At 38.2% G+C, this 25,451-nt stretch overlaps 1 protein-coding gene across 23 annotated transcripts in view; it reads left to right on the top strand.

Annotated features, from left to right (window-relative positions):
• Nucleotides 1-25,451, top strand: part of LOC122562121 (receptor-type tyrosine-protein phosphatase delta) — a 2,484,958-nt gene that overhangs the window by 743,566 nt on the left and 1,715,941 nt on the right. The gene's annotated exons all lie outside the window — the stretch shown is intronic.

The raw sequence follows: 25,451 nt of genomic DNA, 5'->3' as shown, positions 1-25,451 counted from the left end.
AAAAGAACAGAAACACTGAACTATAAGTGTGTAATTGGTGTTCTGTGTGATAAAATGTAAATAAAGTGTTCTGAAGACTTAGTGAGAATGAGGATGCGATCTTACATATCCTAAACATGTGATGCAGCACACAGAACAGGAGCAATCAAGCTAGATGGAGCATCCTGATGAGACTGCAGTACAGACACCCAACACCCAGAGAATCCATGGGAGATACAACCCATGAGGTGTAACATTGCAGGCTTGAATTGAGTTGAAATTGTTTTGACAGACAGATAAACTCTTGTTCAGAAAGTGATTGAGAGGTGATCAAGAATAAGTGGGATTGCAGATTTGAGGTTGCAATCAGACAGTCATAATTTATTTATTTTACAGTGGAGCAGGCTGAAGGGGCTGAATAGCCTGCACCTGATCCTGATTTGCACATTCACACTTGTGCCAAAATATATCAGCTGCAGCACAAAGTGTGCTGGAATTGGTGTTTTATTCAAAGCAACTGTTCAAAGCAAATGACTGGTATGGCAAATGCAGAAAGAAGACATAGTCATCATGATAGAGTTAGGGATATGTGGTAGAGATTGATATTTGTTCAGGCATCTGCCCCATACTGTACTTGATCCGCAATTCTTGTATGTCATTAGCTGGGAGAATTCAAAACTGAGAATAAATTGTGAGTTGGAGTTGATAAATGCGTGATGAAATTAAGAGGAAACAGGATTCTGAAGGAGATTCAAGAGAAATTCTGTTTTGCCTGTTATACACAAAAGAAAGTTGTGAATTTCAAGCAATTGATGGACAACTATATAATCAAGGACACTGACAGGTTTAGCATCTCAATTGATGTGAATGTTATAATTAGGAATCAAATGCTGAAAACAGGAACATCCTCCTCAAATATTTGCAGAATTAACGTGACGTCCAAATTAAATCTAAAAAATCAATTATCAATTGACATTCTGTCAGCTCTCAGAGAAGAAAATAGTTACTGATATTTCCATATGCTTGGAAACAATTATGGCATTAGTCTCCTGTGACAAAATGTAACGTACTTGAAAAATGTTGCAACGTGCCAATATTAGATGATAAATTGCATGTTTGAGGGATGTGATGGGACATCACCTTCACTGGAGTGAAATGCCGTATTTCAAGTTTTTGTAATTTTCACTTCTAATCAATTAGTGTGATAATGTCTGCTCAATAAAGTCGTAAAAGATAAGTACAAGAAGAGTCTGACTATAGACTATAAATCTAAATTATTATGAGCTAAATCACTGCTGTGGCAGCACCAGACTCATGGATTGGTGAGACAGTTACTGAGGTCATTTACTGCATGTGTTTTTTTCAGATAATCAATTGATGTGTTTTGTTTTAGGTGTCTTGAGTCATTGTCTATATCCTTTTAAGGGTATGCAACAACTTTGGCAATTTTGATGAAAAATTCTCCAGTTTCACTCCATTGGTTCTTCATAGATGGTGAGGCAGCATCTATTACTTGTGTTTGCAACTTAGGTAACCATCCACCAAAAACTTCAGTGGAAGTCAGATTCAATGCAACTAGTTCATTTTGTAGTAATATTGGTAACCTCCCTATCTAAATTCAGTTTTGCGTTTCTGCAGTTTGATTAAGAGTTCTAAGCCACATCGACAAAAGGAATCGAACCAATCAGCACTGAAGTGCTGATCTTGATGTTCAAAGAAAACACGCCTGGAATAGCATGTATGATCTTGTTTTTCTTATTTGGAGAAGGATTTAAAGTGTCTGAGCAGTTCAGAGAAGATACACTCAACTCATTCATGGGTAGAATAGGGATTCAACATTTCCCCATTAAAATTTAGAAGAATAAGTGGTGATATTATTTGAAGTTATTATTGGGGAGACAATAACCAAGACTAGACTATTAATCCAGAAACTCTGCTAATGTTCTGATAGCTGGTTTGCATCTTGCCATGGCAGATGGTGGAATTTCAATTCAAAAAAGTGATTCTGGAATTAAAGGTCTAATAAAACTATTGTTGATCATTGGGAAAACCCTACCTACTTCACAAATGTTCTTTCAGGAAGGAAATCTGTCATCCTTACCTGGTCCGGCCTACATGTGACTCCATGCCCACAGCCATGTGGTTGATTTGCAACTACCCGCTGGGCAATAAGTGTTGACTTAGCCAGAGATGTTCACATCCAATGAATGAATGTTAAAAATCATGATCCTGAGGGGACATGAAAGTTTGGATGCTGAAAGTATGTTTTCTCTTAGAGGAGAGACTAGAATCGGGAATACACTTCAAGAATAAGAAATTTTGCTTTTAATGTGGAGCTTAGAAGATTTGTTTTCCTCTCAATGGGTCATGGGTCTGTGAAATTTTCTTCACCTGAAAACAGTGGAGGCTGCGTCATCGAATTTAGTCAAGTTTGAGTTGGACAGAGCTTTTTTAGTAGAAAAGGAAGTCAAGGCTTATGGTAGGCAGTGAGGAAAGTGATCTTATTGAATAGTAGAGCAGCTCAAAGTGACAACTGGCCAGCATCTTCCCATAAGCCCAGTGTTTCCCGAGGAAACATTGAACATCTAATGACTGAACTAGTGCAGGTATGATAATAGTTAAACAATAATGATGAAAGTGAATTTATTTCAACAATTCTGGTATCAATCCTAGAGAGGTATCAATCAGATCATGCCATACATGACTACATCTACATAACCACTGGAGATGACAATGGAATAACAGGTGATCAGGAAGATCTGTCAATAATCCAGTCAATTCATACAAATTATTTAAAGTATTTAATCCCAACAAAAATACAGACTTGAACTCATAGTCTCAGTCCAAGGAATTCCACACCCCCCCCACCCCAAAATGTGATACAGGTGCACAATCCTTTATCCGAAATGTTCGGGACCAGCTGGTTTTCAGAATTCAGAATTTTTTGAATTTCAGAATAAATAACAGTTTGATGGTAAAATTTTTTAAAATCTTACCCGAGGAGTGTGACTCACTGTGTAAAATGGGTCCTTGAAACAAAATTGAGTATTGCCGGTGGTGGGCCATGCCCCCACGTCACATCAGAGTGACATGCATCGTTTGGGTGTCGACTTGGGTTGACTGTTTGGACACCAAACAACCTTGTTAATGAGAAAAAAACCTTCACAAAAAACTTCCGACTTTGGAGATTTTCGGATTTCGGAATTTCGGATAGAGGATTGTCTACCTGTAATGGAATCAGTTGAGCACTAACCCCATAACAACAACCCTCTAGCTTAAGTCAGCAGACAGTTAATGAAATTGAAAGTATCATTCCCTTTAACTGTATTGAATTGCTTTTACGAATATGTTATGAGCTTGGGAATTTAAGTGCCTTGAGAGTTTAATAATTCCACTAAGTTGATTTCACTGCACATTCACGCAACATGAAATATTTGGGCATGAGGCAATATATCAAATGTGGAAAGTTTAGTGTAACTGGATGTGCACTTTGAAGCTGGACTGAGATCGAACAGCATAACATTATCGTGCTTGACATCATGGATGGGAGGAGAATAGGGACAGCAAGAATGAAACAGAATTATGTTTGGCAATCCTATGCTTTGATTTCTTCATTTTTTTATTTGAAACATGTTGATATAATGTAAAATTTGATGCAGGATCAGCTATCAAGCTACATGACCTAAGGAAAATGGTGAAGAGCTTATTTCCATTAGTCTATGAAAGCTGATTGATGTGTGCAGATATTATCACTGAGGACGAGTCTTTGAAGCAGGAGCCTGAAGGGAAGTGCTGCAGGCTACAGCACTGAATTTATTGGTTTGGAAGAGAGAGTATTGTGCTGGCTAAACCTGTATTCATGAACAGAAAACCTAAAAGGACAGTGCAAATGTCTATTCTAGCTTACCCCTTTTTGGTGCCAAGGTAGGGAAGGAAGGAACATGGCGAAAGCCCTTCTTCAGGAATAAGCCCTTCCTGAAGAAGGGCTTATGCCCGAAACATCGACTCTCCTGTTCCTTGGATGCTGCCTGACCTGCTGCGCTTTTCCAGCAACACATTTTCAGCTCTGATCTCCAGCATCTGCAGCCCTCACTTTCTCCCCAAGGAAGGAACATGTCAAGAAAACAAAACTTTTGAGTTTAACTGATATTAGTCTCAATGCAGTGAAATAGGTAGAGCTGGACATTGGGCATTGGAACACACAACCAGATGATGCCTATAAGTAAAGGAACAACAATGAGTCTAGAGATGGATGAGAGAAACAATTCAGTCTCAGAGTCCAAGATGATTTCTGAAGAGTATTGCAGGACATATTGCAGTTAAGGCAGTAAGCCTTATTAACTTGGGGACATCAGATAAGATAGAGAAAATTGGGGATGAGAGATCACTAGGAGTTGAGGAGGAGGATGTTCAGAGTAGGGAAGCTGAAAATGGTTATCTGGCAATAATGGTTACATGGATAACTTACAAGTAAAATAACACAAATCGAGGAGCTCAGTATCTGGTTTAGAAAGTAAGGGTAACTATTGGTTTTACTTTTCTTTTTAGTTGAGGAAAACTATACATTGACCCAGAAATGGTGACTGACTGCATTAAGTAAAAGTTTTCAGCATTTTTACTTCTTGGCATTGGAGATTCAAATGACATCATGGTGAGAGATGATGAATGATTTAATGGGATAAAAGCCATTAAAGGTAGACATATTCTGATGAGTAGAGTAAAGGTGGTTGTGAGCTTAACGGTAAGTTGATGTGTAAGTTGCTTTTTTTTCAGGCTCAGACATCGAGCTACAAACTTTATCAACTCTTCACTGGCATTGCTAACAAGAAGATATGCCTCATATTTGTGATTAAATACCCAGCCAGTTGAGGTAGTCGTAATGTAGATATGACTAAGTTGGAGGACAGACATTAATTGGAAAGAAAAATTGAAATACTAGATTCTGGACATTTGAAATAAGATCAGAAAATACAGGAGATGTGTAACAGATTTGACATCTGTGGAGACTGAAACAGTGTTAATGCTTTCAATCCAGTATGATTCATCTTTAAGTTGTAGCACCTGAGTTTGATTGAAGTGGCTAAAAGTATTAATTCCACTTCAATTTTATTCAAAGTTGGTTCTGCTGATTCATATGACTGGAGTAAACTTCCACAGCATTCAATTTCTGTTCTAAAGCAAGTGCACATTCTACTCCATTCTCCATGATTTTCTGCCTCAGTTGCATCTATTCTGATGATGCCACCTTCTATTAGGTTACCTCAGTAACGTCCATCTTTTTCCTCAACTAAGGATACTCTGCCACTGTGATTGACATGGCCCTCAGTCATGTCTTACATATTTCCTGCACTTTTCCCCTCACCCTTTCATTGTCTTCCATAACACTGGTAGGATTCCCCGGTCATCATTTTCCACCCCACGATCTGCATCCAAAGGATCCTAAGCCGCCATTTCTACCACTTCCAATGGATTATCACCAGATACACATTCCCTTCTCCTTCTTGTCAGCATTTCACAGGGACTGTTTCCTCTGGGGCAGTATGGACCACTCTTTTACTCCCAACATTTCACCACACCTCCTTAGCACCCTCCTAAGCAATTATTGAAGGAACAACACCTTCCTGCTGCTGTCTGGTCTCCTCACTGACCAAGGTGCAAAGCATACCTTCCAGATGAAGCAGCAAATTACCTGCACTTCACTCATTCTAGCCCACTGTACTTACTGCTCCCAACATGGCCTCCTCTACACTGGGGAGACAAAATGCAGACTGGATGACTGCTTTGCAGAGCACCTATGTCTGTACGTAAAAATGCCCCTGAGCTTTCAGTTGTCTACTACTTCAACACATCACACATTCCCTGACTAACATTTCTGTCATGCTCCAGCAAGGCTCAGCACAAGCTGGAAGAACAGCATCTCATTTTCCGCTTGGGATCCCTGTAGCCTTTAGGACTCATCAGTGAGTTCAATGATTTTAGAGCCTGAATGCCTCTTTCCATGTGCATTATCCATAGGCACACCATAGACCTTGTCATGACATGAGCTACTTTCACAACAGCCCACCCATTTTCACTAACTCATCGTTCCCATTATCAGCTTTTCCTCTTCCCTGGTTCACTTTCATCCTTTCCTTTGTCTGCATGACTGTTTTTCTGTCTTTCTGGGCCATCCATCTAGTTACTCCTTTCCCCTGCTACCTCCTATCTTCAGCATTTGTACCACCTTTTCCAAGTTACTATCAGTTCTGAAGAAGCATTAACTCTGTTTTTTTTTCCATAGATGCTCCCAGACCTGAGTTTCTTCAGCAATTTTTATTTTTGTTGCATATTCCATTTTGTTTCAGTGGCTGGATCAGCAAACACATGCAAAATCATTTCTATATTCCAGCTAAACACCCTACTACTTGGTAAAGCCATGCAATTTTGAGCTCTGACAAGATGCCGCCTTTTATGTTTAGATTGCAGTTGGAGGCATTGCTGCCAAGAGCACAACTTTTGGTTTAAAACACAGCATGCTTAAACCACTTAACTGGGCAAACTACATCTGTGGAGAGAGCATTGCAGGGTTCATGCAAGGACAAAGCACTGCAAATGTAGTTGATAGAGTGAACATACTGCATGAATGATCTTGCATCAATTTTTGATAGACTGCACTGGTTTTCACAGGATCACTGTTTTACGTTAATGTGTTTCACTGCACTGGAGTTGCTACGATGATGTACAGGATTACAACAATAAAAAATTAAATTACCACCTTTTTTTCAGTTTGCCAGATGAAGGTGTATTTAATAAATACTGAGTGTATTATGTAATATCAACAAAGTTCCCAGCCATTGAATGCTATTTAGTCTGATAAAACCTCTGCTAAATAGTCAACATCAATTTGGTTCAACTTTTCCCATGAGTTGTGTAAACTGACAGACTAGCAAAAATATGAAATCTAACTAATATTTCAGAACATGTTAATTGTAGTCACCCTTTACTATTAGAAACAAATGTCCTTAAATTGTGATAAAGGTTACATATTTGCAGCTCTGAACCAGATTAATTCATGGATATTGACCTCGCTTTTCTATTGTCAGTCCCTTTCTAACTCCAACGATCAAACTACATGGTCCTATCGTGGAGAGAGGGATGGAGCTCTTGCTGTTACACTACAAATTCCATTATTGCTTCTGAGTACAAGGTCATTTTGATTTTATTCAACAGAATAGCTTCTGCTACAGTAGAATAATGATGGTAGCTAGGCAAATAGGAGGTAAAATCCTCTCTAATAATGGCCATTATCAAAGCTTTAAAATAACAAATTTAATCATTTGCTGAGCAAGTAGGATCCAATCAAAGTTTTCAAATACCCATAGAAGTCAATTCAATCCATTACATCAAGAAATCAGCACTATCCTTTCTAATTTATTTATTGGCCTAGTTTATGTTGAAATTCAATTCAAGACTATCGAAGGTTAATACTCTAATGCATGTGAAAATTACAACCATTGCACAATGTTAAAGAAATGTAAATATAATGTCATATTGAAACATTTTCGATGAGGATTGAAATATATTATTGAATAAAGAAATGTTGTATATAAAAATCAACCATTTGCTCATCCATCTACTTGCGTTGGCATCTGAAGAATTTGTCTGGAGATGGGATTGATGAATTCTTAACTTTGGGTGTATAATTTTAACATTGTCCTGAAGTGGATTTGGTGTCTTTGAGAGAGATAGAGAAAAAGAGAGTTGACTGTTATGGATGGAGAACCTTTCCTTAGATAATTGAACAATTTAAAATACTTGATGAGAAAAATTGTGTATTGTTTCCAGGGAAGAAAAAGTGGGCTTCATGTTCTTGACAGCAATTCATTTTCAATACTTCATGTAATGAAGAATCAACAATTGGATTTTCCCCATTGGCTGTTGTGGTTAAATGAAGGTCAGAAGCCAACCCTGAGTGAGGAATGCAATAAAAGATGACAGATGAGAACATTGTAAGAACATAAGAAATAGGAGCAGAAATTGGTTATCTGACCCATCGAGCTTGCTCTACCATTCAATAAGATTATGGCTGATCTTTTTACAGACTCCGCTCCACTTGCCTCCCCCCACCACCTATTCACCACAATAGAGTCATAGAAATGCACAGCACAGAAACAGACCTTTGGTCCAACTTGTCCATGCCGACCAGATATCCCAACCCAATCTAGTCCCACCTGCCAGCACCTGGCCCATATCCCTCCAAAGCCTTCCTATTCGTATACCCATCCAGATGCCTCTTAAATGTCGCAATTGTACCAGCCTCCACCACTCCCTCTGGCAGCTCATTCCATACACGTAGCGCTCTCTGCATGAAAAAGTGGCCCCTTAGGTCTCTTTTATATCTTTCCCCTCTCACCCTAAACCTTTGCCCTCTAGTTCTGGCCTCCTCCACTCCAGGGAAGAGACTTTGCCTATTTATCCTATCTATGCCCCTCATGAATTTATAAACCTCTATAAGGTCACCCCTCAGCCTCCGATGCTTCAGGGAACACAGCCCTAGCCTATTCGACCTCTCCCTACAGCTCCAAACCTCCAAACCTGGCAACATCCTTGTAAATCTTTTCTGAACTCTTTCAAGTTTCACAACATCCTTCCGATAGGAAGGAGACCAAAACTGCATGCAATATTCCAACAGTGGACTAACCAATGTCCTGTACAGCAGCAACATGACCTCCCAACTCCTGTACTCAATACTCTGACCAATAAAGGAGAGCATAACAAACGCTTTCTTCACTATCCTATCTACCTGCGACTCCACTTTCAAGGAGCTATGAACCTGCACTCCAAGGTGTCTTTGTTTAGCAACACTTCCTAGGACTCTACCATTAAGTGTATAAGTCCTGCTCTGATTTGCTTTCCCAAAATGCAGCACCTCGCATTCATTTAAATTAAACTCCATCTACCACTTTAACCAAAGACACAATTTAAGAAATAGAAACATGTCAGTCCCCAATTCTAGACCACAGTTAATCTTCCTACTTGAACTCTGCTTTCTCACATGATTTCTACATCCTTCAATATCGAAGAAAAGGTCACTGTCAGTTGAGCATCCCCAATAACTGAACATCCATGGGTCTCTCGGGCAAGGAATTCCATTAAGGCCCAAGACAAAGGGGCAGAAGGAGGTAATTCAAGCCAAGTTTGCTCCACTCCTCAATGAGATTATAGCTGAACCAATAATTCTCAACTCCACTTTCCTGCTTTTTCCTGCATAATCTTTGCCTTTATTTGGTCTTAAACCTGTCTTGAATATACTTAATGACTCAGCCTTTCAGCCCTCTGTGGAAAAGAATTTCAGATTGACTATCCTCAGGAATATAATCTCTCCTTTATGTCTTAAGTGGGACACATTGCAGCAGCCAAGTCTTGGTGTCGTACAGTCTGGGATCAAAATGTTTTGAGGAAATAAATTTCTCATCTTGGCCCGAAATGACAGGTTGTGAAACCATGACTCTTGGTTCCAGACTTCCCAGCTTGGGAAAACATGCTCAGTACATCTAGCCTTACAACCCCTTCAAACTGATGCTTCAATTCCACCTCTCATTCTTTTAAATGCCAGGGAATATATTCTTATTGTCATGATCCCTCCTCATAGGACAGGAAGCAATCCAGTCAACCTCCACTGGGAATTATGCATAATTAGATATGGAACAGTTCCACATGCATGTCAACATAGTAAACTCTTAAAACATCGAATCCTTCTTTGAATTGTTGTTTCCATGCTATACACAGGGTATCTTCTTGTACTGATATCCAAGCCACAAGTTTGCTTACAACTGTTAAAACATTAGAGGTTAGAAATCTGAAAAGACTGAAAATGCTGGAGAAACCTGGCATGGCTGGCAATATCTGCAGAGGTAGCAGTAATGTTTTGTGTTATTCATAACACAAGTTTTCATAACATACGAACAACCATAACAGACTCAAAATATTATGGCTGTTTCTCCACAGATGCTGCCAGATTAGAGTTTCTCCAGCATTTTCACTTCTGGATTCTATCCAAAACCAACAGATTTAAGTAGCTTTAAAAAAAGACCAAATTCTATGTCTTACATAATTAACATCCATTTAGATCAAAGCTATAAATGAAACTAATTAGAATTCTAGGTTGAGATCCTTACTGAGCAATGCTGTCTCCGCAACACTACCCCTTCTGCTCTATCCCCGCAATTTGACCCATTCTTATATCAGCCTCAGTTCTCAATTAAACTACAAATTGGAAGATTATAATGAACTGTTTAAAGCCTACTGCTCTCCCAAGCCCACATGTTCTCATGCATTCGCACAGCTCCTTTTGAACAGCCAGAACTCTGCCAAACTTGCATTCACAGAATCCTAGACTGGTCCACTGAGACTGTGCAATCCCAGACTGTACGACACCAAAACTTGGCTGCTGCAAGTGCTCAACTACTCAAACTCTCAAGATAACTTGTAATTATTATCCATACCTCACCCACTTAACTTCCAAAGTCTTTGCATGCACTGGTTCCACAGTTGTACTTTGCTCCATTTATGTGACGTTTTCCAATTTTCCCTGGACTAAAGTTAATTTCTCAACCAGATACACTGCTGTTTTCCCATTTGGCAAGCTGTCCAGAAGTCAAGTAACTACATGGCTGCTTAATCTTTGGTTTTCAGCAAATCCATCTGATGTGCCTTCTCCAGTCTGCGTCCTAAATGCTGCAATTTCCTCCTCCAACCTCTGCCATTCCTATTCTAACTTTCTTTAAGAATTCACTTAAAGCTTACTTCTTCAGCAAGCTTCAAGTACCAAAAAAGTAAACTTTTGGTTTGGAATCAACACCTCAGATTATACTCTTGTCAAGTGCCTTAGGACAATAGTGATATAAACGCAACAGGCTTTTGTCAAAATAGATGCAGAGTTTCAAATGCATGTGCAAACATTTTCCACAAACGTTGAAGTCAGTGGACCAGTTGATGCATTACACCTCTCAGAAAGCACTTAAGTATTTTTAATATCTTACTTGAAAATCGGCCATACAGGCTAACAAAGAATTAGATCCAAAATGGGGAGAATGATTCACATCAGTGTGATCTTAGTTACGTTAAGATTGATAAAGGTATTATTTATCATTGGTGCAATAATTAAAAAGGATTGTTGGAGTGGGAGAACTAGTTGATTAAGTTAGAGAGATAGGCAGTTGTGTTTCTGCTGCATAATTCAAACCTCAGGCTGCAATAAATGCAAGATTACACGCCTGAAAAATAAGCATCACTTGATTATATGTAACCAGAAATGGCAGTAACTATTAGAATATCTGATCAACTAATATATTAGTAATAGATTGAAAATGAACTACCTGTGTCTCACTAGGTTTGCTCAAAGAAGCAACTACTTTCCATAAACAACTGGCCATATTGCATAACTTCAATTTAATAGCTGCTTCCACTTAACTAAGCAGTGTCTTTTATGCTGTCTGAAATCCTCCAAGACACAAGTGTAACACTGATGCTGTTACAATAGATTTCATACACACAAAGTAACTATTCACGAGTAAATAGTGGACAGTCCAACACACAGAAATACATCATCCTGTTTGCAACACAGAATTAAATGAAGACATTGTTAAGAACAAATGTTTTCCACATCTGCACAATATCTAATCATGGGATGCAAGGGCTTATCGAACTAATCCAAGTAACCCAAGCCTCAAAGTAAGAGTAAACAAACACAAAACACTGTTTGAAAGCAGTGAATCACACAGCTACATCATTGCAAGCAACATATCAAAATAACCTAAGCTTGAATTTTAAAAAATCTTAAAACAGTACTGTCATTCATAACTTACCATTAACTTTTGATCTATCCATTTTCGATGAGACAGGGATGTAATTTAGAAGATTAAATCAGACAGGATTCATACTCCTGTTCGCTATCCAGGAAAATACATGACAAATTTACACATGCAGATACACTTCAATCTGGCAATGTTGTCAGACAAATTGTCTGTTAACATTCACAGTAGTCCTCAAGGACAAGATGCCAAACTGACCTGTACATCTTCAAGAAACTGGAGGAAAAACTCGTTGAAATAGGACATATAACAGATTAAAGAGACAAGGCTAAAAACATTTCTATACACAAGGCTAGGAATTTTTTTTAATGAAGGTGGTACTTTGGTACAGAGAGCCTGCACAGCTCAGAAAGGACAAGAATGAGGTGAGCAGGAAAGGAAAAAAGTAGAAGAATTCAAGATGAGCTGGTGATTACAATGCATGCAAAACAGGGCACCAGTCAGAAGTGCAGCAGACTGGAATGTCTCGAATAAGAAAAGTGCAGGGATGAAAATTTTCTTAGTCGACAGACCATAGCAGCAGCAACTCAACTGAACAAATTCAAATAAAGATGTCCAGAAAGGAAGGCACAGAACTGGGAAGCAACACATAGTGCCTACAAGAACAGGTCAGAAGCTGGTAATTCTAGCCAACTCAACTTTCCAAAACATAAAGACTATTGACAAAGGCCTAAGTTAGAAGTGCAATGGAACACTCTCCACTTTGGCATGGACTGATTAGGGATAGTCAGCATGGCTTTGTGCATGGGAAATTATGTCTCATGAACTTGATTGAGTTTTATGAAGAAGTAAGATGTGGGCAGCACGGTGGCATGTGGGCGGCACGGTGGCACAGTGGTTTGCACTGCTGCCTCACAGCGCCAGAGACCCGGGTTCAATTCCCGCTTCAGGCGATTCTCTGTGTGGAGTTTGCACATTCTCCCCGTGTCTGCGTGGGTTTCCTCCCACAATCCAAAAATGTGCAGGTTAGGTGAATTGGCCATGTTCAATTGCCAGTAGTGTTAGGTGAAGGGGTAAATGTAGGGGAATGGGTCTGGGTGGGTTATGCTTTAGTGGGTCGGTGTGGACTTGTTGGGCCGAAGGGCCTGTTTCCACACTGTAAGTAATCTAAATCTAAAGTAACAAAGAGGATTGATGAGGACAGAGCAATGGATGTGATTGACATGGACTTGACTTGAAATAAATGATTTGAATATCAAAGTAGAAGGTATATTTAGTAAGTTTGCAGATGACACCAAAATTGGAGGTGTAGTGGACAGCACCTGACACACTTGAACACTGAACTATGATAGTTAACATAAAGTGACAAAGGTAAAACTTGAACCATTACCAACACTGCAAAAAATGCAAGTTACTTTGGGTGAAGACATCAACTGGAAAATAAATGTCAATTGTTAATTCAGAAATACAGAAAAATACAGAAAACAAAATCCACGAAGCCAACTTCTGCTGCTCTGAATTCCTCTCCCACTGGTTAGTAAAGCCATAAATTCTTTAGAAAGGTAATCAGATCCCTGTTCAAAATGAGAAGTGAGTGGCTGCAACTCCAGCAGCAAAATGAATGAATTCACTGCTCCACTCTCCCTTCTGCCATATCACCATTACCCCACACCTCTAACCACCTAATCACACTCTCAGCTACCTTCCCCCTGTGCCCCATTCCCTCCCATTTATCTCTCCATCCCATAGGCTCCCAGCCTTATTGCTGATGAAGGGCTTTTGCCCAAAACATTGACTCTCCTGCTCCTCGGATGCGTCCTGACCTGCTATGCTTTTCCAGCACCACACTCTCCAGCATCTGCAGCCCTCACCTTGGCCTACATTTATAATATGTAGTGTGTCATACTGAACATTTGCACAAAAATGTGAAACCCTCACAAAATCTGTTTTAATATCAGAAAGTTTGGTTGTTTCAAAAGAGTAGAACTAAGCATTAAATGAAAATTTATACAGCAATTCATCAAAAATTAAAAATAGCTAATTACACATTCACCTCACATTTAATTCTCAAACTAATCAATATTATACTGCTCCCTGATAGAGACATCAGCAAAACAGAAAATTAGTTGTCTACTTTGGTACAAATCTAGTGTTTTCATGCAAGTCAGGCAGTCAAGTTTTCAAGTCCTACTTTAAAACTTAAGCATATAATTTTAGTAGACACCTCAATGCAGTCTGAGGACTGTTTCATTATTCAAGTGTCATTTCTGAAAGGAAATGCCAAATTAGAACTCTGCCTACTCAAGTTGAAATAAAAGATCAGAGGCATCAAAATGCAAGGTGGCTCTGTTCTGGTCAACATTCATTCCTTAAGGATCACCAAAACCATTCATATTGATCTCATTCTTCGAGATGCTGTACAAATATTTGCAACTATATTTTCCTACATTTCAAAAGTGACCATCTAACTTCAACTGACTGGCTGAAATACTTCAGAAAACTTGGGGATTCCAGAGTACTAGATTTTTAAAAAAATTGGCTCCAAGCTACAGTGTCCATATTGATACCATATACACAGTCAATATGCACAATGTTATTGAGCCACAGAACTTAGAGGAATCTCGATTATCCACCATTTGATTAAGCGATTTTTGGTTGATCCAAACAAGATCGCAAGGTCCTGATGCCGGATAACATAGTTAGCCACACAATGTTTACCTGGCATTCGATTAACCAAGTGAAAAACTCCGCATCCAGTCCTTCGGATAATCGAGATTCATTTGTATAACATAGAATATCACTCAGGAATAAATTCTAACAAAGTATGAAGTAATACATCTGCCAGAAATGGCTCACTAAGCTTTAATTGTCCCAACTGCTTTCTTTTGGTCCAAATTCATAAAATTCGATCTTTGCAAAAAACATTTAATCATTTTCTCCCATTACCTTCTTGAAGCCCAGCAAGGAAAGCAAACCTTGACAATGTGGGTCCTTTGATGAAGTAAAATATAGTACCAAGGAAATTCTCAACATATGAGTAGAGTAGCAATCCTTGAAACATTCTGATCATTACAAGGCCAAAATGATGGAACATATACACCACAAAATTCAACATGGACCTCAACATATGTATAATCCTAATGGTTTATTCAATGCAGCTCAGAGAATTCATAATAATACATTCCATATGAATAATTTGTTAAAGATTAATCATTTCCGAATGCATTTCAAAATGCGAACAATTTTGATCTTATTTGTTTTTGTGTCATTGCATTGCTGATCTCATGTGCTTTATTGTAAACTTGTTCATAAATTGAAGCTATTCCTCTATTAAAATTATATTCAAAATCTCTGCCAGCCTGATGTTCCTAGGGGATAGGGAGCAAAATGAGAAATGAACCAGGATGATCAAGCCTTAATTCAAAAATAAATCTAGCTTTGCCTAAAAAAAATTCAACAAGGTAACCTCAACTGTTTCAGTGGACAGGAATTACACAGATCCACAACTCTTTAGGTGAAGACGTTTCTCCTCAGCTCAGTCCTAAATTTGCTCCCCCTTATTTTGAGGCTATGCCCCCAAGTTCTAGTTTCACCCGCCAGTGGGAACAACCTCACTGCTGCTTTCTTATTTATTCCCTTCATAATTTTATATGTTTTTATAAGATCCCTGCTCATTTTTCTAAATACCAGTGAGTAGCCCCAGCCGACTCAATCTTTCCTCATAAGCCAACCCTCTCAATTCCAGTGAACTTCCTCTGCACGGCATCCAATGCCAGTACATCCTTTCTCAAATTAAGAAACCAAACTGTACACAGTACTCCAGGCTTGGAGTCACCAGACCCTATGCAGCTGCAGCATTACCTCCCTATCTTTACACTCCATCCCTCTAGCAATAAAGAACAATATTTCATTTGCTTTCAAAATTACCTGTTGCACCTGCAAACAAACTTCCTGTAATTCATGCACAAGGACGCTCAGGTCCCTCTGCACAGCAGCATGCTACAATTTTTCACCATTTAAGTAATAATCCATTTTACTGTTATTCCTACAAAAATGGATGACCTCATATTTACTTGAAGGCTTTACTAGGGAGAGATGCTCGGACTGGAAAAGCAGTAGGTCACCTTGATGGTTATACTAAACTCTTAAACCATTCAATAAAAAATAAAACCATCAGGCAAGTTACCTTGATGGAGCAAGGCTGGCCATTGTGGAAGGGGAGTTATGGCTGAAACCAGGCATGGTCAGAGAGCCTCAACCCACCTATAGGTCTGACCCACCTGTACATCACTGTATTGCCTCCTGGTGTTTGGACTGTCCCATAGATTCCTTTAGAACAACTGGGATATTCCAATTTGCATCTGACAATAGACCTTTCAATAATATTGGTGATTTACTGCTATCCATACCATCCTCTCGCACACGTACATACACAGTTCCTCCACGCACACCACTCTTTCCCAATCCCCACTCCAATTCCACCTCCAAGCAGATATCCCATAGTTGGTTCAGGGAATGAGTCTATCTACCAGCCATGCCACATCCCAAATTTGCCTGCCTCCACAGAAGCCGAAAAAGATCACCACTAGGCTTCATTCTACTATTCCAGGTATCAATCAAGGGGAAAGCAAAGGAAGTAAAACTCTTGTCACGTGAAAATTAAAGCCAGGTGACCAGGTTTCATTATCAATATTCCTGAGTACCTAGAACACACAGTAGAACCTTAACTGTTTTAAGAAACTCAAGGCACCAGGATATATGACCAGTAAGTGGTGTGTTTAGCCATTGATAAGAATGTCACCTCAAGATGAGTTTACCATAGATTAGCACTGCTGCCTCACAGCGCCAGAGACCCGGGTTCAATTCCCGCCTCAGGCGACTGACTGTGTGGAGTTTGCACATTCTCCCCGTGTCTGCGTGGGTTTCCTCCGAGTGCTCCGGTTTCCTCCCACAGTCCAAAGATGTGCAGGTCAGGTGAATTGGCCATGCTAAATTGCCCGTAGTGTTAGGTAAGGGGTAGATGTAGGAGTATGGGTGGGTTGCGCTTCAGCGGGGCGGTGTGGATTTGTTGGGCCGAAGGGCCTGTTTCCACACTGTAAGTAATCTATTCTAATCTAATCTCTTTAAGGATCCTGAAAAATTACTAAATATGAATCTTTACTTCATTAGGCTGACCAACCTGATCAGTGTTATTGTTGCAGAAGAAATGTGTATATTTATATTTAGAAAGAGCAAAAACATTGAATGTGCCAGAATAGAAGAGCATTGCATTTATTGCAGGTGCCACTAAATTATGAGTTTTGAGAATAAAAATTATGAAAACAAAAAACTGTTATTTAGTTATGTCCACAAGTCGGACGGTTCATAAACCTTTGGTCAAGAGAAGAACATGGTTTTTGATTATATCTCGTATGGCTTTATGACCTTTATTGTTTAATTCATCCATTTTGGTGTCACTTGTTGTCTGCAATTGTTTTAATCAATACACAAAAGTGTGAAGAGAACAATTTGTCTGGTATATCACAGTTTTATATTTTCACTGGAAGAAAAATAACATGCACACAAAGGCTGAGTAGAGATAAATGTAAAGGGGTAAAAAATATAATTTCTTCCTCACTAAACACATACTAAAAGAAAAACCTCTGCTTGACAAATTTCATTTTTCTCAAGTGCTAAGAGTGAAAATAATGGTCACTACTTATTGCAAGCAATGAATACATCTGATAATCCATGCATTTGATTTTAGCATGTCACATCACCTAAAATGTTCAATGAGTCAGAATGTTTTAGTTCTCCAACTCAACATAAAATTTATGTTTATGAATAATAATGTGTGTAGTTAACCAACATTATGTAGATGCATAAAAATTTGTCATGTGCTGTAAGTGACATTAAAAATATTCATCTGAGCAATTTTAACAGTTGTTTGTTCAGTTTCATGGATGGTTAACATAGATCTAATTAACTGTTCTGATCAATTTTTTTTGCCAAAGGATAAATGAATAAACTTGTCTTTGTAAAAGATGCAAACTTATGAATATCTTAGCTGCTGTTACCTTGGCTGAATCAGACTTCCAATGATATCAGTCAGAAAGCACAAAAAGCGTTGTGCAGTTGACCGTGGGTCAATATAAACAAAATAAGTCAGTAGCAAATCTGCCTTTCTTTTGATTACTGAAAACTCAATTAGGTTCTAGTCATGAATCTCATTGATAATTTATTGATGCTTTGGATCTCTTCATTTAAACTAGAAAATTAAGAGAGAAACTGTAAACTTGTAGGATGACACTTCCAGAATGTATTGATTTTCCTATGAAAAACTTTAGTGATTAATCTTCAGCTGATTCTTTTAATAAGGAATGCTTTATGCTGCAAGACAAATGTAAGAAGATTAAAATGTTGCTATCTTTTGCAATAATTAATGTATGGACAGTTAACAATACTGCTATGGAGTAAAATATTTTGAAATAATAAGTTTTTTTGCTCCAATATGATTTTTCTGTCACACGAAAATTATACTTGTTACACTCTTCATGTGAATGTGTATGCAACAAATAATATGTGGCTTGTAATGAGTAGTTTCAGAGAAAACACTTCATTACTTGTAAAGGATATTAGTTTGAGTCTAAAAGGGAGACAAAGCAGAGTCATACCACATTCGAAACATTAACTCTGTTTTTCTGCATAGCTGTCTCCAACATTTTCTATATTTTTTTCAGATTTCCAGCACCAGCATTATGTTTCTTTTCTTAGAAGAATGAATCTCCCTGACAAATAGTTCACTTGTCTTCTCTGGTTGCCTGTGACTCCCTATCATTGATGGAATATGTGCCCATATAAAAGATAATATTGATTTGTAAACCCTGAAAGAAGGTATTTTGTATTTTTACAAATGCAATATGTAACCCCCCATGTACAAAGGGGAAAGCTTAAAGAAAAAATACATCTTCAAATCTCAGTCAAGTTGCTCTTGTTAGTTGGTCAGGCTGTGAAGGCAGGGAGAAAGGTTGAAAGGTATTATTGGGGTGGACAAAGGAAGCTTGGATTTCCCGGTATTGCCGGATGAATATTGAACAAGGAGAAATTTTAGAGAACAATTCCTGATGGTGCTGGATGTGGTCCAGATTGATTTGGTGATGAATAGTTCAGCCATTAGTGGATCCTATGTATTCAAGTCTATGCCTGTTGGACAGAGATGAAAGAAAGTGTGCAATGAATGTTTACCAGATTAAACTCCAGAATAGCTGAATTGTTTTACAAGGAGACCCAGTCTTATTTCCCAGAGTTTGAAGGCATTAACAATAATCTAACTTAAAGAATTCTTCTCATGCATGATAGGATAGTATAGATAAGATGTTTCCACTGCCTGTTGAGTTAAAACTAAGGATCATAATCTCAGGATAAGCAGTGATTCAGTTAAGCCTATGATTATGAAGCATTTCTTCACTAAGAGGGTGGTGAATTTTTGGAAATCTCTCAGCTCAGAGCAAGATACTTGGAGGTGGACTGCAGGAGTTGAAATGAAGTTGTGAGTTGTGAATAATATCATGACCAATCAGTTATCTTTGACTTAGATAGAAAAGCAAACAGAAAAGCTCTGTGAGCTGATAAAAGGTAAGGGGCTTGCTCAGAATGTAGATAGAATATAGATAGGAGGTGAAGGTCAGAAGGCTATGAATTCAAAGCACAGAACAAATTAAGCTTTACTTACATTTACAGATAATGAGTCTTGTAGCAGGAATTGAGAATGAGAAACAGTGAGTATGTGTCAGGGAAATCCAAGGTGGTGCTTGAGAGGTCATATAAAATTCAGTCTTGAAACATAAATGATGAGGAGAACCACATCTAGAGCTAAGAAAAGTGATGATTGAGTTATGTGCCAAGAAAAATAAAGTTTGAAATACATCCATTATTGTTTCATAATTTCAAAATATATTTTGTATTGCTTTTTTTTTGTTTTTGTATTATGTTTTTGTGTGTCATGCAATTACTGAATACAATAATACATATGGGAGTGTATTCCATGTCTTTACCAACTCTTTGAAACCTGCTATCCAATTATTTTGACTCCCTTGCTCTTTCCTCACATTAAGGCAAATCCTTTCATTTTAAATATTTATCTGGTTTCATTTTCAAAGTTCGCTTAAAAGCAATTGCACCACTCTTTCAAACCTTACAGCTTGGATCACACTAAATGTGGTGTAAATGGTTCCTTTTTTTATCAAAGCAATTTTCAATATTGTTTAGTAATATCCTTCATGATTTTGAACACCGTGATTAAATATTCCTTTAATCCTCTCCACATAAAGGTTACAATCCTTGCTGCTCTATTCTCTCACCTCACTGAAGTCCTTCATTCCTGGCACTATTCTACTAAATATTCTGCACTTGTGTCAATACTCGCCTCAAAGGTTTTCTGATTTTTGCTACTATTGCATTCCGTGGGGAATGATTTGACTGAAGCTGGCTGTATATAAATATGGTATCTGCACATTAATTAGATTAATTTTTAGTTTTACAATGGAATGTATGTATAACAGGCAAAGTAAAAGCAATGACTGCAGATGCTGGAAACCAGATTCTGGATTAGAGTGGTGCTGGAAAAGCACAGCAATTCAGGCAGCATCTGAGGAGCAGTAAAATCGACGTTTCGGGCAAAAGCCCTTCATCAGGAACATGCAAGGCCAGCATTTGATGCCCATCTCCAATTTCCTTTGGTTTGCTGGGCCTTTTACGGGTCTATATGAATCAACCACATTGCTATGAACCTGGAGTCACATGAAGGTCAGACTTGGTCAAAATTGGTATATTTCCTTCTCTAAAAGGTGTAAAGGACTGTGATAATAGTTGTCAAGGCCACCATTAATGAGAGAAGCTTTATATCCCAAGATCATAAATAAATTTAAATTTTAGAAACTACAATGATGGAATTTGAATGCATGTTCCCAGAACAATCGCCAAGGCCTTTGGGAATGATGGGGTCCAAGATGTCATACAACATAAAAACAGACCCTTCAGTCCAATCAGTCCATACTGACCATAATCCCAAACTAAACTAGTCCCACCTGCCTCTGCTTGGCCCATGTCCCACCAAAAATTTTATATTTGTATACGTATCTCAACATAACATACCAACTCCTATATTCAAAGATCTGAGCAATGAAGACAAGCATGCTAAATGCCTTCTTGACCACCTTATGTGTTGCAAACTTCAAAGAATTATATACCAGAACTACTATGTCTCTCTGTTCTACAACATTGCTCAAGGCCCTACTTATAATTGTATAAGTTTTGTCTATGTTTTACCAAAATATAATACCTCATATTTATCAAAATTAAACTCCTTTTGCCACTCCAACTCCATTGACCCAATTGATCACAAGCTCTTTGTAATCTTAGATAACCTTCTTCACTGTCCACTATACCATCAATCATCCACCAATTTACTCACCATACTTTCTATAGTCTCTATAGAAGTCTCGCTCTAAGTCATTTATACAAATAACAAACAAAAGTGATTGTGTCCCTGTGGAACACCACTTGTCACAAGTCTTCAGTCCAAAATACACCTCTCCACCATCATTCTCTGTGTCCTGTCATTAAGCGAATTTTGTATCCAACTGGCATGCTCACCCTGAATCCCATGTGATATAACTTTACTAACTAGTCTACCTTGTGGAACTTCATCAAAAGCTTCACTAAAGTCCACAAGTAGACAATGTCTATTGCTCTGCCCTCAACAATCTTGGTTACCTCCCCAAAAACCCAATCAAGTTTGTTAAACAAAGGCACAATGTTAGCCACTCTCCAATCATCCAGTACTCACCCATATTATAGATGATCCAAATATTTCTGCAAGAGGCCCCAGAACTGCCTCCTCAACCTCCCACAAAGTCCTAGGATATACTAGATCAGGTCCTGGAAATGTATCCACCTTAATATTTTCTAAGATCTCCAGCATACATTCTGTAATGTGAACTGTTTTCAAAAGATCAATATTTATTTGCCTGAGTTTTCCTGGCCTCTATTTCTTTCTCCACTATAAATCCTGATGCAAAATATTCATTTAATATCTCTCCCATATCCTTATGTTCAACACAAAGACAGCTCCTTTGATCTTTAAAGGGCCCTCCTCTCTCTCTAATTGTTATTTTGCTCTAAATGTACTTGTGAAGACTCTTTGGATAATCCTTCATCTTACTTGCAAACGTTATCTCATACCCTATCTTTGCCTTCCTGATCTCCCTCTTAGGAATGCACCTACACAATTGTACTGTTCAAGAGATTCATTTGAAATCAGTTGTTGATATCCAATAGATGATTATTTTTTAAAACTTTTGACGAGAACCTCAATATCTTTATTCATCCTTTGTTCTCTAATACTATCAGCCTTGCCTTTTATTCTAACAGGAACTTAATACCTCTGAACTCTTCGTTGTTGCACTTTTGAAAGCCTCTCACTTATCAGCTATCCTTTTATTTGTGAACAGGCTACTCCAATTTTTGAAAGTTCTTGTCTCATAACATTAAAATGAAAACCTCATTTTTTATGGAGGACTTATTCTTTCCATAACTATTTTAAAACAAATAGAAATATGCACAGTATATTCAAAGTGTTCCCCAACCATCACTTCAGTCACTTGCCCAGGAGAAGATCAAGTTTTGCTCCTTCTCCAATAAGAAGATTTGAATGTTGTTAAAGAAAATTTTCTTGAACACATTTAACAAATTCTTCACCATCCAAACCTTTAACATTCTGGTAGTCCCCGTCAATGTTTGGAAAATTAAAATCACCAATTTAAACCTTATTAATCTTAGATATATCTGAAATCTCTCTACATATTTGTTCTTTAATTTCCCTCATAGACTTTAAGGAAGTCCATAGTACAATCCTACCAAGGTGATCATTTGCTTTTTTGTTTCTAATTTCAATCCATATATTTTCACTCAATGATTTTTCAGAAATACCTTCTCTAGTTACAGCAGTAATATTTTTCTTCATCAAAAACGCCACTCCTCCTCCCCTTTTGCCCCCTTTTCTATCCTTCTATAGTATCTGAAACCTGGTACATTGAGTTGCCAGTCCTGTCCATCCCTCGGCCAAGTTTCTGTAATACTGTACTTATGACATTCCAATCCCTGGTTCCCAAACATGCTCTGAGTTCATGAACCTTATCTGTAAGACCCCTTGCATTGAAATAAATGCCGTATAATTCTTCAGAATTACTGTGTTCTCTGACTTGCTCTTGTCTGCCTTTTCTAATTAACTTGTGCCACTTAAGATCCTTCCATTCCTTCTCTATCATGGTTTAGAGTCTCCCTTAATAGAATTAGCAAATCTTCCCATGAGGACATTGGTCCCTTTCCAATAAAGGTAGAGCATTTCGTTTTTGAAGAGCTCTTTTCTGTCCCAGAAGAGATCCCAAAGATCCGGGAACCTGATTCCCTGAATGTTACACCACTTGTCCAGCCATTGATTTATCTCCTATATCCTTTTATTCATTCCTTCATTTGATCTTGCACCAGGAAACAACCAGAGATTACTATTTCTGAGGTTTTTTTTTTAGAAGTTTTCTACCTAACCTTTTATATTTGCTCTGTAAAGCTTTAATCTTTTCTCTAACTAATGTCATTCCTAACAAAGTGTACATTAAATTCTGATTTCCCACTCTCCCCTTTAACAATATGTTTTAAATGTTTTGAAACATGGAAAGCAGCTCACTGTCCTAGATTCACGTTCACTGCTGCAGAATCTCCTATCTGTGCCTTTGACAGGAGAGTCCCCGAGAACAATTATTCTTATAAATTTTGTCAAACCCTGCCTAACCTAAGATTCATTCTCTGTATCCACGATCTGACTACCTCTTCTATTTTCCTCTGAGAGACTATTCTTTTCAACATTACCCAAACTGAGTATCTGTTTGAGAGAGGAATAGCCACAGCAAACTTCTGAACTGCGTTCTTACCTTTTCTAACAGTCACCCATCTATCTGACTGATCCTGCTGTGTAATCATTTCTCTAAATTTACTAGTCATCTAAATCTGTGTCTCTTGTATGCTCTCATTGGAATTAAGCTTAAAAAAAAGTTTACAACACCTTATATATAAAATAAGATACCTTCCTTTACCCAAAGTATTAATATTGAGCATGCAAAAAGAAAATTTTAAAAATCAAGCATATAAATATTAAATAAAATCAACCACTTTGCTGAAAAAACAAATTAAAGAAAGACTCCTGCTCAAGTAGTCCAGCAGACAGCTTTCAATCTTCTGATTTGAAAATAAACTCACTCCAGAGCCATACATGTGTGGCCTCTCCAAAAGTTCCTTAAACACAACTCGTTTTTTCAAAGAAATTCACCTCCATGATTAAAAAAAAAACTTTCCTTGGCAATGTTCAAAAAATTATCTTCTACGCATATAATTTTATAGAAAAATAATGAGCTGTCACTTGTTGGTCTCTCCAAAAGATCCGAAAATAAATGAACAGCGGTTTGGGAGGCCATGTGGCGGTTATACAGGACATTGGTTTGCTCACTTCAGGAATACTGCATGCAATTTTGGTCTCCCTGCTATAGGAAGGATATTGTGAAATTTGAAAGGGTTCAGAAAAGATTTACAAGGATGTTGCCATGGTTGGAGTGTTTGAGTTCTAGGGAGAGGCCTATTTTCCCTGGAGCATTGGGGGTTGAGGGGTGACTTTATAGAGATTTATATAATCATGGAGGGGATGGATAAGGCAGACATGGTGTCCAAAACTATGTTGATCTTAGATTAAGATAAATGCTTAGCACAACACCGGGGGCCGAAGGGTCTGGACTGTGCTGTACTGTTCTATGTTCTATATTCTATATACACAGCATAGGTTTAAGGTAAGAAGGGAAAGATTTAAAAGGGATCTAAGGGGCAACCTTTTCATGCAGACCGTGGTGCATATATGGAATGAGATGTCAGAGGAAGTGCTGGAGGCTGGTACAGTTACAACATTTAAAAGGCATCTGGATGGGTATATGAATAGGAAAGGTTTGGAGAGATATAGATCAAATACTAGCAAATAGGACTAAATTAATTTAAGGTATCTGGTCAGTGCATTGAGTATAGGAGCTGGGAGGTCATGTTACGACTGTACAGGACATTGATTAGGCAGCAACTGGAATACTGCATGCAGTTCTGGTCTCCCTGCTAGATGAAGGATGTTGTGAAATTTGAAAAGGTTCAGAAAAGACTTACAAGCATGTTGTTAGATTTGGAGGGTTTGAGCTATAGGGAGAGGTTGAATAGACTGGGACTATTTTCCTTGAAGTGTTGGAGGCTGAGGGGTGACCTTATGGAGGTTTACAAAATCATAGGAGCATGGATAGCATAATCTGACAAGGTCTTTTCCCCAGAGTGGGGGAGTCCAACTTGAGAGGGCATAGGTTTAAGGTGAGAGAAGAAAGGTTTAAAAGGGACCGAAGGGGCGACTCTTTCACACAGAGGGTAGTATGTGTATGGAATGAGCTGGCAGAGGAAATGGTGGAGGCTTGTACAATTACTATATTTAAAAGGTATCTGGATGGGTGTATGAATAGGTAGTGGTTAGAATGATATGGACCAAACGCTTGCAAATAGGACTGGGTTTATTTTGGATATCTGGTCGACATGGTCAAGTTGCAACAAAGAGTCTGTTTCTGTTTAGTA

Source organism: Chiloscyllium plagiosum, unplaced genomic scaffold, assembly GCF_037043375.1.
Source record: "Chiloscyllium plagiosum isolate Xiang-an unplaced genomic scaffold, Cpla_swu_hap1 HiC_scaffold_2, whole genome shotgun sequence".
NCBI classification, from domain to species: Eukaryota; Metazoa; Chordata; class Chondrichthyes; order Orectolobiformes; family Hemiscylliidae; genus Chiloscyllium; species Chiloscyllium plagiosum.
The sequence above is the reverse complement of the archived record's forward strand: the minus strand, read 5'-3'. Positions and strand labels throughout refer to the sequence as shown.